The following is a 14,741-nucleotide window of genomic DNA, read 5'->3' as shown; positions in this document are numbered from 1 at the left end:
ACAGGTCTGTGACAAGCCGGTGCCTCTGTGTTGAACGTCCAGCCGAGTCCTGTGGAGCTGAGATAGGGGGGGGGGGGGGAAACCAGTCAGTTATATTATCTGTTTCCCTGGGTACCAGATTGATGTACTGTATGTAGAGGTTAAACATACCATAGGAATAGAACGACTAGAATGGATATTCTCATCCAGGACAGGCCTTTTTCCCTGTGTCTTTGTGTTGCACTACTATGTCAAGCCAGGTCCTGGGGAACTGAGATAAGGAGACAGTGAAGATCTGGTTCTAACAGACTGTTTTCCTTGATACCAGACTACAGTGTTGTACAGGTGGTTGTGGTTCTAATAGTGCGGTGCTGGCAATGCAAAGGTTGAGGGTTTGATACCCACATACAGAATATGAGTCCCTATCTATATGTTTCCCAGACTGCATTGCCCTGTGGAGGGTGGTTAAACCTAACATTACCATGTATTAATTGAATGGCTATTCCCATTCAAGTCAACAGCCAATGGGCTCTATCTGAACGCTTTCCGTTGGTACCATCAGACGGATGTTTGGAAGCCAAACATACTGTACCATGATCATAGATAGGTAGCTAACTGGAGAAGGTCGAGTGGAGTCTAAGGGCTCTATTCCATCAGATCTGCTTCAGCCGAACATCTGCATAGCGGTTGTTTTGACGATGTCAGAGGTTGAACTGCTTTAGAGCTGTTAAATCAACAAGTGGTTCCCTGCCATTATACCTAAAGCAGATATTGCCCTTGGCTGCATAGACTCGCATTAAGAGAAATCCCATGCGGTCTTGTTTACAAGTTCGAACACTGGAATGAGAGGTAATCCACACCTTGCTTAGGCTGATAGAATTCCTCATTAATTAGTTGAATGATTTTTCAATTTGAGCGTCATTATTTCTATATAGCATACACTTTCTCCTTCTGAACTGCTAAGGCGAGCGGGACGGATGCTCACGGATTTTGATCGCTCCAATGCAGTTCCACCTCCGACACCACCAAAACATTGGTTATGCAGGTGTCTGCTATCTGATTGAATCTAGACCTAACACTACGATACCATAACCCTTGGATACTGTTTGTAGTTTGAGCTTCAAGATAGATCTGGAAGTACTAAAGGCTACTTTAAAATGTGTAGTTTTGTCACACAACACAATGCCCCAGATGTCTCAAGTTTTGAGGGAGTGCGTGCAATTGGAACGCTGACTGCAGGAATGTCCACCAGAGTATATATACACACTACCAGTCAAAAGTTTTAGAACACCTACTCATTACAGGGTATCTCTTTATTTTTGCTATTTTCTACATTGTAGAATAATAGTGAAGACATCAAAACTATGATATTACACATATGGAATCATTTGTTAAACAAATCAAATTATATTTTATATTTGAGAATCTTCAAATAGCCACCCTTTGCCTTGATGACAGCTTTGTACACTCTTGGCATTCTCTCAACCAGCTTCACCTGGAATGCTTTTCCAACAGTCTTGAAGGAGTTCCCACATATGCTGAGCACTTGTTGGCTGCTTTTCCTTCACTCTGCGGTCCGACTCATCCCAACCATCTCAATTTGGTTGAGGTCGGGGGATTGTGGAGGTCAGGTCATCTGATGCAACACTCCATCACTCTCCTTCTTGGTAAAATAGCCCTCACACAGCCTGGAGGTGTTGGATCATTATCCTGTTGAAAAACCAATGATAGTCCCGCTAAGCCCAAACCAGATGGGATGGAGTATCACTGCAGAATGCTGTGGTTGCCATGCTGGTTAAGTGTGCCTTGAATTCTAAATAAATCACAGACAGTGTCACCAGTAAAGCACCCCCACACCATAACACCTCCTCCTCTGTGCTTTATGGTGGGAACTACACATGCAGAGATCATCCGTTCACCCACACCGCGTCTCACAAAGACACGGCGGTTGGAACCAAAAATCTCCAATTTAGACTCCAGACCAAAGGACAGATTTCCACCAGTCTAATGTCCATTGCTCATGTTTCTTGGTCCAAGCAAGGCTCTCCTTCTTATTGGTGTCCTTTAGTAGAGGTTTCTTTGCAGCAATTTGACCATGAAGGCCTGATTCACGCAGTCTCCTCTGAACAGTTGATGTTGAGATGTGTCTGTAACTTGAACTCTGTGAAGCATTTATTTTGGCTGCAATTTCCGAGGCTTGTAACTCTAAGGAACTTATCCTCTGCAGCAGAGGTAACTCTGGGTCTTCCATTTCTGTGGCGGTCCTCATGAGCGGCAGTTTCATCATAGTGCTTGGTTTTTGCAACTGCACTTGAAGAAACTTTCAAAGTTCTTGAAATGTTCCGTATTGACTGACCTTTATGTCTTAAAGTAATGATGGACTGTCGTTTCTCTTTACTTATTTGAGATGTTTTTGCCATAAGACTTTGTCTTTTACCAGATAGGGCTATCTTCTGTATACCCCACCTACCTTGTCACAACACAATTGATTGGCTCAAACACATTAAGAAGGAAAGAAATTCCACAAATTAGCTTTAAAGAAGGAACACCTGTTAATTGAAATGCATGACAGGTGACTACCCGATGACGCTGGTTGAGAGAATGCCAAGAGTGTGCTTAGCTGTCATCAAGGCAAAGGGTGGCTATTGGAAGAATCTCAAATATAACGTATATTTTAATTTGTTGAACACTTTTTTGGTTACTACATGATTCCATATGTGTTATTTCATAGTTTTGATGTCTTTACATCAAATTATCTTTATATATTAGTTGTTTGTTGTCACTTATTAAGCATCCTAAGTATTTCATATTTTTTATGGTCCACTTAAAGGATTGTTGTAGATCTAAAAATATATATATATATATATATTTAACCTTTATTTTAACAGGGAAGACATACTGAGGCAAAGGCTGTCACGACTTCCGCCAAAGTCTGCTCCTCTCCTTGTTCAGGCGGCGTTCGGCGGTCGACGTCACCGGCTTTCTAGCCATCGCCGCTCCATTTTTCATATGTCCATTAGTCTTGTCTTGTTCCCTGCACACCTGGTTTACATTCCCACAATCACGCTACATGTATTTAACCCTCTATTTCCCATCATGTCTTTGTGTGTAATTGTTTCATGTTATGTGGTGTTTGATTTATGCGCTTGACTTTTATTTATGTTCCGTGTTTTGAGCTCGTTTTGGAAAAATAAATGTGCGCCTGTTAACTATACTCTCCTGCACCTGACTTCGCCTCCAGTACATAACAAAGGCTTCTTTTACGGATGAGCCCTGTATGAATACATCAAACATATACAATAAATACAATTAATAAACATATTAACAAAACAGACACATTTATCAACATACAGTGGCGTGCGAAAGTATTCACCCCCTTGGCATTTATCCTATTTTGTTGCCTTACAACCTGGAATTAAAATAGTTTTTTGGGGGGGTTGTATCATTTGATTTACACAACATGTCTACCACTTTGTAGATGCAAAATATATTTTATTGTGAAACAAACAAGAAATAAGACAAAAAAACTGGAAACTTGAGCGTGCATAACTATTCACCCCCCCAAAATCAATACTTTGTAGAACCACCTTTCTCAGCAATTACAGCTGTAAGTATCTTGGGGATGTCTCTATAAGCTTGACACATCTAGCCACTGGGATTTTTGCCCATTCTTCAAGGCAAAACTGCTCCAGCTCATTCAAGTTGGATGGGTTCCGCTGGTGTACAGCAATCTTTAAGTCATACCACAGATTCTCAATTGGATTGAGGTCTGGGCTTTGGCTAGGCCATAACCAAGACATGTAAATGTTTCCCCTTAAACCACTTGGGTGTTGCTTTAGCAGTATGCTTAGGGTCATTGTCTCTCTGGGAAAATCTCTGGAAGACTGAAACAGGTTTCCCTAAAGGATTTCCCTGTATTTAGCACCGTCCATCATTTCTTCAATTCTGACCAGTTTCCCAGTCCTTGCCGATGAAAAGCATCCCCACAGCATGATGCTGCCACCACCATGCTTCACTGTGGGGATGGTATTCTCGGGGTGATAAGAGGTGTTGGGTTTGCACCAGACATAGTGTTTCTTTGATGGCCAAAAAGCTACATTTTAGTCTCATCTGACCAGAGTACCTTCTTCCATATGTTTGGGGAGTCTCCCGCATGCCTTTTGGCAAACACTAAACATGTTTGCTTATTTTTTCCTTTAAACAATGGCTTTTTTCTGGCCACTCTTCCGTAAAACCAAGCTCTGTGGAGTGTATGGCTTAAATTGGTCCTATGACCAGATACGCCAAGCTCCTTCGGGGTTATCTTTGGCCTCTTTGTTGCCTCTCTGATTAATGCCCTCCTTGCCTGGTCTCTGAGTTTTGGTGGGCGGCTCTCTCTTGGCAGTTTTTTTGTTTTGCCATATTCTTTCCATTTTTTAATAATGGATTTAATGGTGCTCCGTGGGATGTTCAAAGTTTCGTATATTTTTTTATAACCCAACCCTGATCTGTACTTCTCCACAACTTTGTCCCTGACCTGTTTGGAGAGCTCCTTGGTCTTCATGGTGCCGCTTGCTTGGTGGTGCCGCTTGCTTAATGGTGTTGCAGACTCTGGGGCCTTTCAAAACAGTTATATATATACTTAGATCATGTGACAAATAGATTGCACACAGGTGGCCTTTATTTAACTAATTATGTGACTTCTGAAGGTAATTGGTTGCACCAGATCTTATTTAGGGGCTTTACAGCAAAGGGGGTGAATACATATGCACGCACCACTTTTCTGTTTTTATTTTGGGGAATTTTTTGAAACAAGTCGTTTTTTTCATTTCACTTCACCAATTTGGACTATTTTGTGTATGTCCATTACATGAAATCGAAATAAAAATCTATTTAAAAGTATTCATCCCAAGGGGGATGAATACTTTTGCAAGGCGCTGTATAAGTAGGTCTCGGATCATTACTTTGATCTGACCAAGGGGGACCAGAACATCTAATTTCAGAGAGCTCTGTAACTTGTTCCGCAAAAAAACTAGAATCAGCTTTACCCAACTCTGTGGAGATCGAAAGGGCCTTCAGTGTTATCCAAGCCTGAGACCGGGTTTGGTCATTTGTAGGTATACATGTAATGAATGATAATAGCTACATAGGATGTTTCTGCATGAGTACTTTGTAGATAAACACAAGAAAATGCTGCTCAATCCTTACATACAAAGAGGTGAGTTCTAGAACCATCACCAGTAATAAACCTAAGGACACAATGGTGAGTTCTAGAACCATCAACAGTAATAAACCTAAGGACACAATGGTGAGTTCTAGAACCATCAACAGTAATAAACCTAATGTCAGAATGCTCAAGGAAGCAGGAGGGTTGAAGTCAGGCGCAGGAGACACAAGTCCGTGAACACACGTTTAATAAATAATCCACACTTGCCAAAACAGGTAGGGCAGGGCAAAGTAAAACAAATACCCACAAACAGCCCGTACACAGCGTCGGGACGCAGCCCAAAACACACTGCCACAAAACCCGCAGGCAGAGGGAAAAAACACCTGTTCCCCAGACGTACAACCTGACGAAAATAATCATGGCACAAAAACAAACCTACACAGAAAGACTAAATAACCCCCCCCACTAATGAACTAATACTAAACAGGTGCAAACCTAAACTAGACCTGACCAACTGAAAATAAACAGAGGATCGGTGGCAGCTAGTAGGCTGGCGACGACCGCCGAGCGCCGCCCGGGCGAGGAGGGGCGCCACCTTCCGTCGATGTTGTGACACCTAAGGACACAATGGTGAGTTTTAGAACCATCAACAGTAATAAACCTATGGGCACAGTGGTGAGTTCTAGAACCATCACCAGTAATAAACCTAAGAACACAATGGTGAGTTCTAGAACCATCACCAGTAATAAACCTAAGAACATAATGGTGAGTTCTAGAACCATCACCAGTAATAAACCTAAGGAAAACAGCATCTAGAGGTTTAAGCTTTTACTGCAGTGGGCTAAATGAGGGTCACATGGTTTTTCTAGGTAGTCTTAAAGATATCTACTTTGAAACGAAAGTATACACCTCACACACGTTTTTATTGGCTTTAAAAAAAGAAGAAGACACCTGTACCATGTCAGATATAGAGTTGAAATGTATTACATTTTGAGTTTTCATTCCAATATTACACTTTATATAGATCACAGAAGACTGAACTATAACAGGGTCAGGACAGGCAAGGAGGACGAGAAAAGAGAGACTGGGGAAAAGCAGGAGCTTACACAAAAACGTTGGTTTGCTTGGCTTGACAAACAAGACAAACTGGCCACAGACAAACAGAGAACACAGGTATAAATACACAGGGGATAATGGGGAAGATGGGTGAATGGGGTGGAGACAAGCAGAAGGACAGGTGAAACAGATCAGGGCGTGACACTTAAGTACTTTACATCACTGTAAAATTATAATTAATAGCGTTGTTGTTTCTAATTAAAGCATTTGTATCCTTCTATTTTAAAATTATAACTGGTTTGGCGTGTATTGTTTTTGTGATGGCTGCGAGGTGTTAACCAGGTTTATTTGCCATTAAACAGTATGCTTCATTTAAATGGAAAGGTTTTTTATAGTCTTTTTCTATGATAGTGATTTGTTTTTCAGATGTAACGTTTGCAGAGTAAAATATTATAATTAACCTAATGTACTCCATAAAAGCATCCCAAATTGTGTCGGGGTTCGGCTTTTCTCTCCTCTGTGTCTACATTTGTAATGGTAAAGGGTTTAAAAAAACAAAATGTCTACGTATTTAATACGTCTGTACTAAATCTACGTATTTACTAAATCTACGTATTTAATATGTCTTGGGTCTTGAAGATGCGCCCTGTTCATTCTCCATATTCTGTCGCTCAGTGTAATTAAGCATGATTTTGTTTAACCCAGTATATTGTTAAGTGCATTTTTTAAGAAATAAAATGTAGTCAATTCTTAAATATAAGTTATTGAGTAATAAATGATTGAGTAGCCTTTTGTAATCCGGTATATTATTTATCGAGATTACATTTTCGAATGAATCTGAATCTGAAGTTGTTGTTTTGTCACATTCGCTGGATAGGTGCAGTGAAATGTGTTGTTTTACAAGTTCAGACACAACAGTATGACAGGTGCAATGAAATGTGTTGTTTTACAAGTTTAGACACAACAGTATGACAGGTGCAATGAAATGTGTTGTGCAAATTAGTGTAAAGTGCCTTGCTCAAGACTGCGACATATTGCATATTCATGAAAAAGGCACTTATGTCTGTATGCGAATATGTAAGTGTCACGAGAGAGAAGAAACTGAAATTGAAAATCCAACCCCCAAAGCAATATGATGGTGATGAGATTAAGGCTATCGTGCTTTTAAATTAATGTTTTTTTCCACCCAGGGCTGCCCCAGGGTTCTCTCTCTCTCTCTCTCTCTCTCTCTCTCTCTCTCTCTCTCTCTCTCTCTCTCTCTCTCTCTCTCTCTCTCTCTCTCTCCTCTCTCTCTCTCTCTCTCTCTCTCTCTCTCTCTGATGCTGTAGAGAGTTTAGTGTCAATGCTCTGGTTCAGTATCAGCAGAACTACTACAGCCTCTGACCCAGTTCTTGACTGTCTGTTGTAAGATCAGAGCAGCTCTTGGGTGCCGGTACTGTATATATTTAGGTGCAGGAGATCCACAATACTTTTGAGATAATATTCTATAAGAGAGACAGGAGCTTAAGCAGTAGAACATTTGAGGTGCCAGTAATCAAGTCCGGTAGGCTCCTGCCCAAGTCTGCTCTCTGTCCCTGCCTCTTTCGCTCTCTCTTTCTCTTTCTCTCTTTCTCTCTCTCTGTCTCTCTCTGTCTCTGCCTCTCTCTATGTATCTGCCTCTCTCTCAGTCTCTGCCTCTCTCTCTGTCTCTCTCTCTCTTTCTCTTTCTCGCTCTCTTTCTCTCTCTCTCTCTCTCTCTCTCTCTCTCGCTCTTTCTTCCCCATACAAAAAAAGGAAGGGGCTTAGAGGAAGGGCAGTGTGTGTGTGCCAGTCTGTGTCTTTCTGTGGTGCCTTGGTCTAAAAAGAAAGTGTGTGTGTGTGGTGGTTTGGCGTGCTTCCATAGAAAGGCAGAAGGACTTTGACGTCAGCAGGGAAACGTGACCCACTTCATAAGAGGCAAGGAGCCCCGGGCTAGTAGAGCAGATGTGGCCCAGACACACATGCGCACACAGGCGCAAACAGGCGCACACACAAACACACACACACACACACACGCGCACACACACGCACGCACGCACGCACGCACACACACACACACACACACACACACACACACACACACACACATCCTTCTTTTTTAGACTCACAGACAGAAAGACACACAGAGGGGCACACGCTGCTCTGCTCTCAAGACCCTTCCTTTTTTCACATCCAAAACCACAGATTGAAACAGCAATAATATCTGGCCCTCCATTGGTCGCTTTTCAGGTGCTAGTTCGATCCATTTGCTCTGGTCTTTCAATCAGTTATCAGATGTTATCAGTCCCTGACCCAGCATTATGCTGAGGTGAGTGAGGAGAGGAGGTGGGTGTGTGTGTGTGTGTGTGTGTGTGTGTGTGTGTGTGTGTGTGTGTGTGTGTGTGTGGTGTGTGTGTGTGTGTGTGTGTGTGTGTGCGCGTGCGTGTGTGTGTGTGTGTGTGTGAGTTTATGTGCACACACACACTCGTGGTGCACTCTGCACTGGGTTGTGGCTACAGGCTACATCTGCTATTGTTCTGAACTGCCGAGGTTAGGCCCAGTGGAAAGTGTCTGGACCTGCACTCCTGTCTTACGTCCACACCGGTTCCCCTTATGTAAGACAGGGTTGGAGGGGTGTAGAGGAGATGAGGGAGGACCCCTGGCCTGGCCCTTTTTCCACTGGATTCATAAAGAAGACACACACACACACACACACACACACCACACACACACACACACACACACACACACCCCCCCTTACGTGCATGCACATACACATGCGCATGCACACACACACACACACACACACACCACACACACACACACACCCCCCCCCCGCGTGCATGCACACACACACACACACACACACACACACACACACACACAAGCGTGCAGGCACACACACACACACACTTACGTGCATGCACATACACATGCGCATGCACACACACACACACACACACACACACACACACACACCACACCCCCCCGCGTGCATGCACACACACACACACACACACACACACACACACAAGCGTGCAGGCACACACACACACACACACACTCGTCTGGCGGTTAGTTCTCTGCATGGCCACGCCTGCCAACAACAATATGATAACCTCCTCTCCTCTCCTCTCCTCTCCTCTCCTCTCCTCTCCTCTCCTCTCCTCTCCTCTCCTCTCCTCTCCTCTCCTCTCCTCTCCTCTCCTCTCCTCTCCTCTCCTCTCCTCTCCTCTCCTCTCCTCTCCTCTGCCATCACCATTACTTAATGCAGGGATGGGAAACTGGCGGTCCGTGGCCCAGATATCATATAAAAAACTGCAAACATTTTCTCTCCGCCCCATGGCAAAATGTGTACAATTGCACGAAATGAACACTAAAACAGAAAACATTTCTTTCCCCCCATCAAGCGGGTTAATGTGGGGAGGGGGGATGGATGTGGGTAGGCACCCATCCCTGCTCTAATGACTCCAGCTTCTGTCTCTTATGTAAAGCTTGTTGGGTTCTGTCTATCTGCCGCTCGCTGGGTTCTGTCTATCTGCCGCTCGCTGGGTTCTGTCTATCTGCCGCTCGCTGAGTTCTGTCTATCTGCCGCTCGCTGGGTTTCTGTCTATCTGCCGCTCGCTGGGTTCTGTCTATCTGCCGCTCGCTGGGTTCTGTCTATCTGCCGCTCGCTGGGTTCTGTCTATCTGCCGCTCGCTGGGTTCTGTCTATCTGCCGCTCGCTGGGTTCTGTCTATCTGCCGCTCGTTAGGTTCTGTCAATCTGCCGCTCGCTGGGTTCTGTCTATCTGCCGCTCGCTGGGTTCTGTCTATCTGCCGCTTGTTAGGTTCTGTCAATCTGCCGCTCGCTGGGTTCTGTCTATCTGCCGCTCACTGGGTTCTGTCTATCTGCCGCTCGCTGGGTTCTGTCTATCTGCCGCTCACTGGGTTCTGTCTATCTGCCGCTCGCTGGGTTCTGTCTATCTGCCGCTCGCTGGGTTCTGTCTATCTGCCGCTCGCTGGGTTCTGTCTATCTGCCGCTCGCTGAGTTCTGTCTATCTGCCGCTCGCTGGGTTCTGTCTATCTGCCGCTCATTGGGTTCTGTCTATCTGCCGCTCGCTGGGTTCTGTCTATCTGCCGCTCGCTGAGTTCTGTCTATCTGCCGCTCGCTGGGTTCTGTCTATCTGCCGCTCATTGGGTTCTGTCTATCTGCCGCTCACTGGGTTCTGTCTATCTGCCGCTCGCTGGGTTCTGTCTATCTGCCGCTCGCTGGGTTCTGTCTATCTGCCGCTCGCTGGGTTCTGTCTATCTGCCGCTCGTTAGGTTCTGTCAATCTGCCGCTCGCTGGGTTCTGTCTATCTGCCGCTCGCTGGGTTCTGTCTATCTGCCGCTCGTTAGGTTCTGTCAATCTGCCGCTCGCTGGGTTCTGTCTATCTGCCGCTCGCTGGGTTCTGTCTATCTGCCGCTCGCTGGGTTCTGTCTATCTGGCCGCTCGCTGGGTTTTGTCTATCTGCCGCTCGTTGGGTTCTGTCTATCTGCCGCTCGCTGGGTTTTGTCTATCTGCCGCTCGTTGGGTTCTGTCTATCTCAATAGATTGTGATGAAATGTAGTCAATTTTATTGTATATTTTTTTATATCTCAGATGGGTGATGTGTTGTATACAATACATATGATTGATGCATCTTAAACGCAGCACGATTAGACCAATTTTTGCGGTTAAACTTTTGCTGTTGGATCAGTTTTATTGTTTTGGACCGAAGCTACCTAATATGTTTTATTCAGAATGGGGTCAAAACATTTCTCATTTTCTGAAAGTTGTTTTGCTGTATGGTCTGTCATGCCTCAGCTGGAAATTCTTCTGCCAAACAACCAACAGCCACAGAACAAGAAACATTCAAATCTGTGTCCCAAATGGCACCATATTCCCTATTGGAAAAAGGGTTTCCAAAAGGGTTCTGCGGCTGTCCCCATAGGTAGAACCCTTTTTTGTTCCATGTAGATCCCTCTGTGGAAAGGGTTCTACATGGAACTCAAAGGGTTCTACCTGGAACCAAAAAGGCTTCGTCAAAGGGTGTTCCTATGGGGACAGCTGAAGGGTTTTCCTATGGGGACAGCTGAAGGGTTTTCCTATGGGGACAGCTGAAGGGTTTTCCTATGGGGACAGCTAAAGGGTTTTCCTATGGGGACAGCTGAAGTGTGCTCCTATGGGGACAGCTGAAGGGTTTTCCTACGGGGACAGCTGAAGGGTTTTCCTATGGGGACAGCTGAAGGGTTTTCCTATGGGGACAGCTGAAGGGTTTTCCTATGGGGACAGCTGAAGGGTTTTCCTACGGGGACAGCTGAAGGGTTTTCCTATGGGGACAGCTGAAGGGTTTTCCTATGGGGACAGCTGAAGGGTTTTCCTATGGGGACAGCTGAAGGGTTTTCCTACGGGGACAGCTGAAGGGTTTTCCTACGGGGACAGCTGAAGGGTTTTCCTATGGGGACAGCTGAAGGGTTTTCAAATGGGGACAGCTGAAGTGTGCTCCTATGGGGACAGCTGAAGGGTTTTCCTATGGGGACAGCTGAAGGGTTTTCCTATGGGGACAGCTAAAGGGTTTTCCTATGGGGACAGCTGAAGGGTTTTCCTATGGGGACAGCTGAAGGGTTTTCCTATGGGGACAGCTAAAGGGTTTTCAAATGGGGACAGCTGAAGTGTGCTCCTATGGGGACAGCTGAAGGGTTTTCCTATGGGGACAGCTGAAGGGTTTTCCTATGGGGACAGCTGAAGGGTTTTCCTATGGGGACAGCTGAAGGGTTTTCCTATGGGGACAGCTGAAGGGTTTTCCTATGGGGACAGCTGAAGGGTTTTCCTATGGGGACAGCTGAAGGGTTTTCCTATGGGGACAGCTGAAGGGTTTTCCTATGGGGACAGCTGAAGGGTTTTCCTACGGGGACAGCTGAAGGGTTTTCCTATGGGGACAGCTGAAGGGTTTTCCTATGGGGACAGCTGAAGGGTTTTCCTATGGGGACAACCCAAATGGCACCCTATTCCTTATTGGCCCTAGTCAAATGTAGTGCACTACAGTCTTAGAAAAAAAGTGTTATCTGGAAGTAAGAAGTAGGAAAAGTACTCCTACACCCTCCTGTTCAAGTCGCTGTAGAGGGGAACTGTGAGGGCACTTCCAATGATGTTTGTTACATGTTTTACACTGGATACTTTATTTTGTGTTTGTAGATTAGATATTATTTCTTGGCAGAAAGAATTGGTTTGTAGTAGATGCAACGGAGGATATAAGAAAGCACTTGAACACACGCATATGCACGTACACACACGCGCAACCCATGTACATGTTCACGCACGCATGCACACACACACACACACACACACACACACACACACACACACACACACACACACACACACACACACACACACACACACACACACACACACACACACACACACACACACACACACACACACACCTGCATTAGTTGCCTGTGATGTTACCGCGGTTGATGTAATAAGCCCTCATTCATTTCCAGCTTGGCAGAATGTTAGGACTGATTCAGTCAGAACCATCAGATGAAAAGGTCATTGGTTCTTGTTTGGAGTGAATGTATGATTTCCATCAGCACTCTGCACGCTCTGTCGGCCTGGGCCAAGCCTAACACACACTGACAGCCTGGATACCACCATTAGGTCAATAATACACACGCACACATTATGCACACGCATTGACGCACACACATGCCCACACACAAACACATATGCGCATGCACACACACACACACACACACACACACACACACACACACACACACACACACACACACACACACACACACACACACACACACACACACACACACACACACACACACACATAAATCAAATCAAATTGTATTTGTCACATGCGCTCAATACAACAGTTGTAGACCTTAGCGTGAAATGCTTACTTACAAGCCCTTAACCAACAATGCATTTCAAGAAATAGAGTTAATAAAATATTTACTAAATAAACTGAAGTAAAAAATTTAATAAAAAGTAACATAATAAAATAACAATAATGAGGCTATATACAGGGGGTACCGGTACCGAGTCAATGTGCGGGAGTACAGGTTAGTAATGAGGCTATATACAGGGGGTACCGGTACCGAGTCAATGTGCAGGGTTACAAGTTAGTCGAGGTCATTTGTACATGTAGGTAGGGGTAAAGTGACAACGCATAGACAATAACAGCGAGTATGAGCATTTTCTTGTTTGCTTATGGCCTTATACAGCTGGTTGAGTGCGGTCTTAGTGCCAGCATCGGTTTGTGGTGGTAAATAGATGGATACGAATAATATAGATGAGAACTCTCTTGGTAGATAGTGTGGTCTACAGTTTATCATGAGGAACTCTACCTCAGATGAGCAATATCAGCTGTTATTGACAAATAGACACACACCACCACCCCTCGTCTTACCGGATATAGGTGTTCTGTCCTGCCGATGTACGGAAAACCCAGCCAACTGTATATTATCCTTGTCGTCGTTCAGCCACGACTCGGTGAATCTTAAGATATTACAGTTTTTAATGTACCGTTGGTAGGATTGTCTCGAACGGAGATCATCCAGTTTATTCTCCAGTGATTGCACGTTGGCCAATAGAACGGATGGTAGAGGCGGGTTACCCACTACCCGACGAATTCTAACAAGGCACCCCGGTCACTGCCCCCTGTATTTCCGTCTTTTCTTCATGCGAATGACGGGGATTTGGGCCAGGTCTCGAAGAAGCAGTATATCCTTTGTGTTGGATTCATTAAATAAAAAATCTTAGTCCAGTTCGAGGTGAGTAATCGCTGTTCTGATATCCAGAAGCTCTTTTCGGTCATAAGAGATGGTAGCAGCAACATTATGTACAAAACAAGTTACGAACAATGCGAAAAAACACACAGAATAGCACAGTTGGTTAGAAGCCTGTAAACCCTCCTACACTCCTCTACACCCCTCTACCCCCTCCTGCACCCTTCTACAGCTTTCTACCCCCTCCTACAGACCTCTATCCCCTCTATCCCCTCCTACAACCCTCTACCCCTCCTACACCCTCCTACATTGTTATACCCCCAGCTACACCCCTCCTACACTCCTCTACACCCTCGTACACCCCTCTACACCATCCTGCACCCTCTACACCCTCCTGCACCCCTTTACATCCTCCTGCACTCCTCTACACCCTCCTGTACTCCTCTACACCCTCCTGCACTCTTCTACACCCTCCTGCACTCCTCTACACCCTCCTGCACTCCTCTACACCCTCCTGCACTCCTCTACACCCTCCTGCACTCCTCTACACCCTCCTATACTCCTCTACACCCTCCTGCACTCCTCTACACCCTCCTATACTCCTCTACACTCTCCTGCACCCCTCTACTTCTTCCTGCACTCGTCTACATCCTCCTGCACTCCTCTACACCCTCCTGCACCCCTCTACATCCTCCTGCACTCGTCTACACCCTCCTGTACCCCTCTACATCCTCCTGCACTCCTCTACACCCTCCTGCACCCCTCTATATCCTCTTATACTCCTCTCCACCCTCCTGCACTCCTCTACACCCC

The 14,741-nt window shown here is 45.3% G+C and overlaps 1 protein-coding gene across 2 annotated transcripts in view; it reads left to right on the top strand.

Annotated features, from left to right (window-relative positions):
• Positions 1-14,741, top strand: part of LOC106561697 (cGMP-inhibited 3',5'-cyclic phosphodiesterase 3A) — a 224,941-nt gene that overhangs the window by 37,024 nt on the left and 173,176 nt on the right. The gene's annotated exons all lie outside the window — the stretch shown is intronic.

This window comes from Salmo salar, chromosome 10, assembly GCF_965601325.2.
Source record: "Salmo salar chromosome 10, fSalSal1, whole genome shotgun sequence".
NCBI classification, from domain to species: domain Eukaryota; kingdom Metazoa; phylum Chordata; class Actinopteri; order Salmoniformes; family Salmonidae; genus Salmo; species Salmo salar.
The sequence above is the reverse complement of the archived record's forward strand: the minus strand, read 5'-3'. Positions and strand labels throughout refer to the sequence as shown.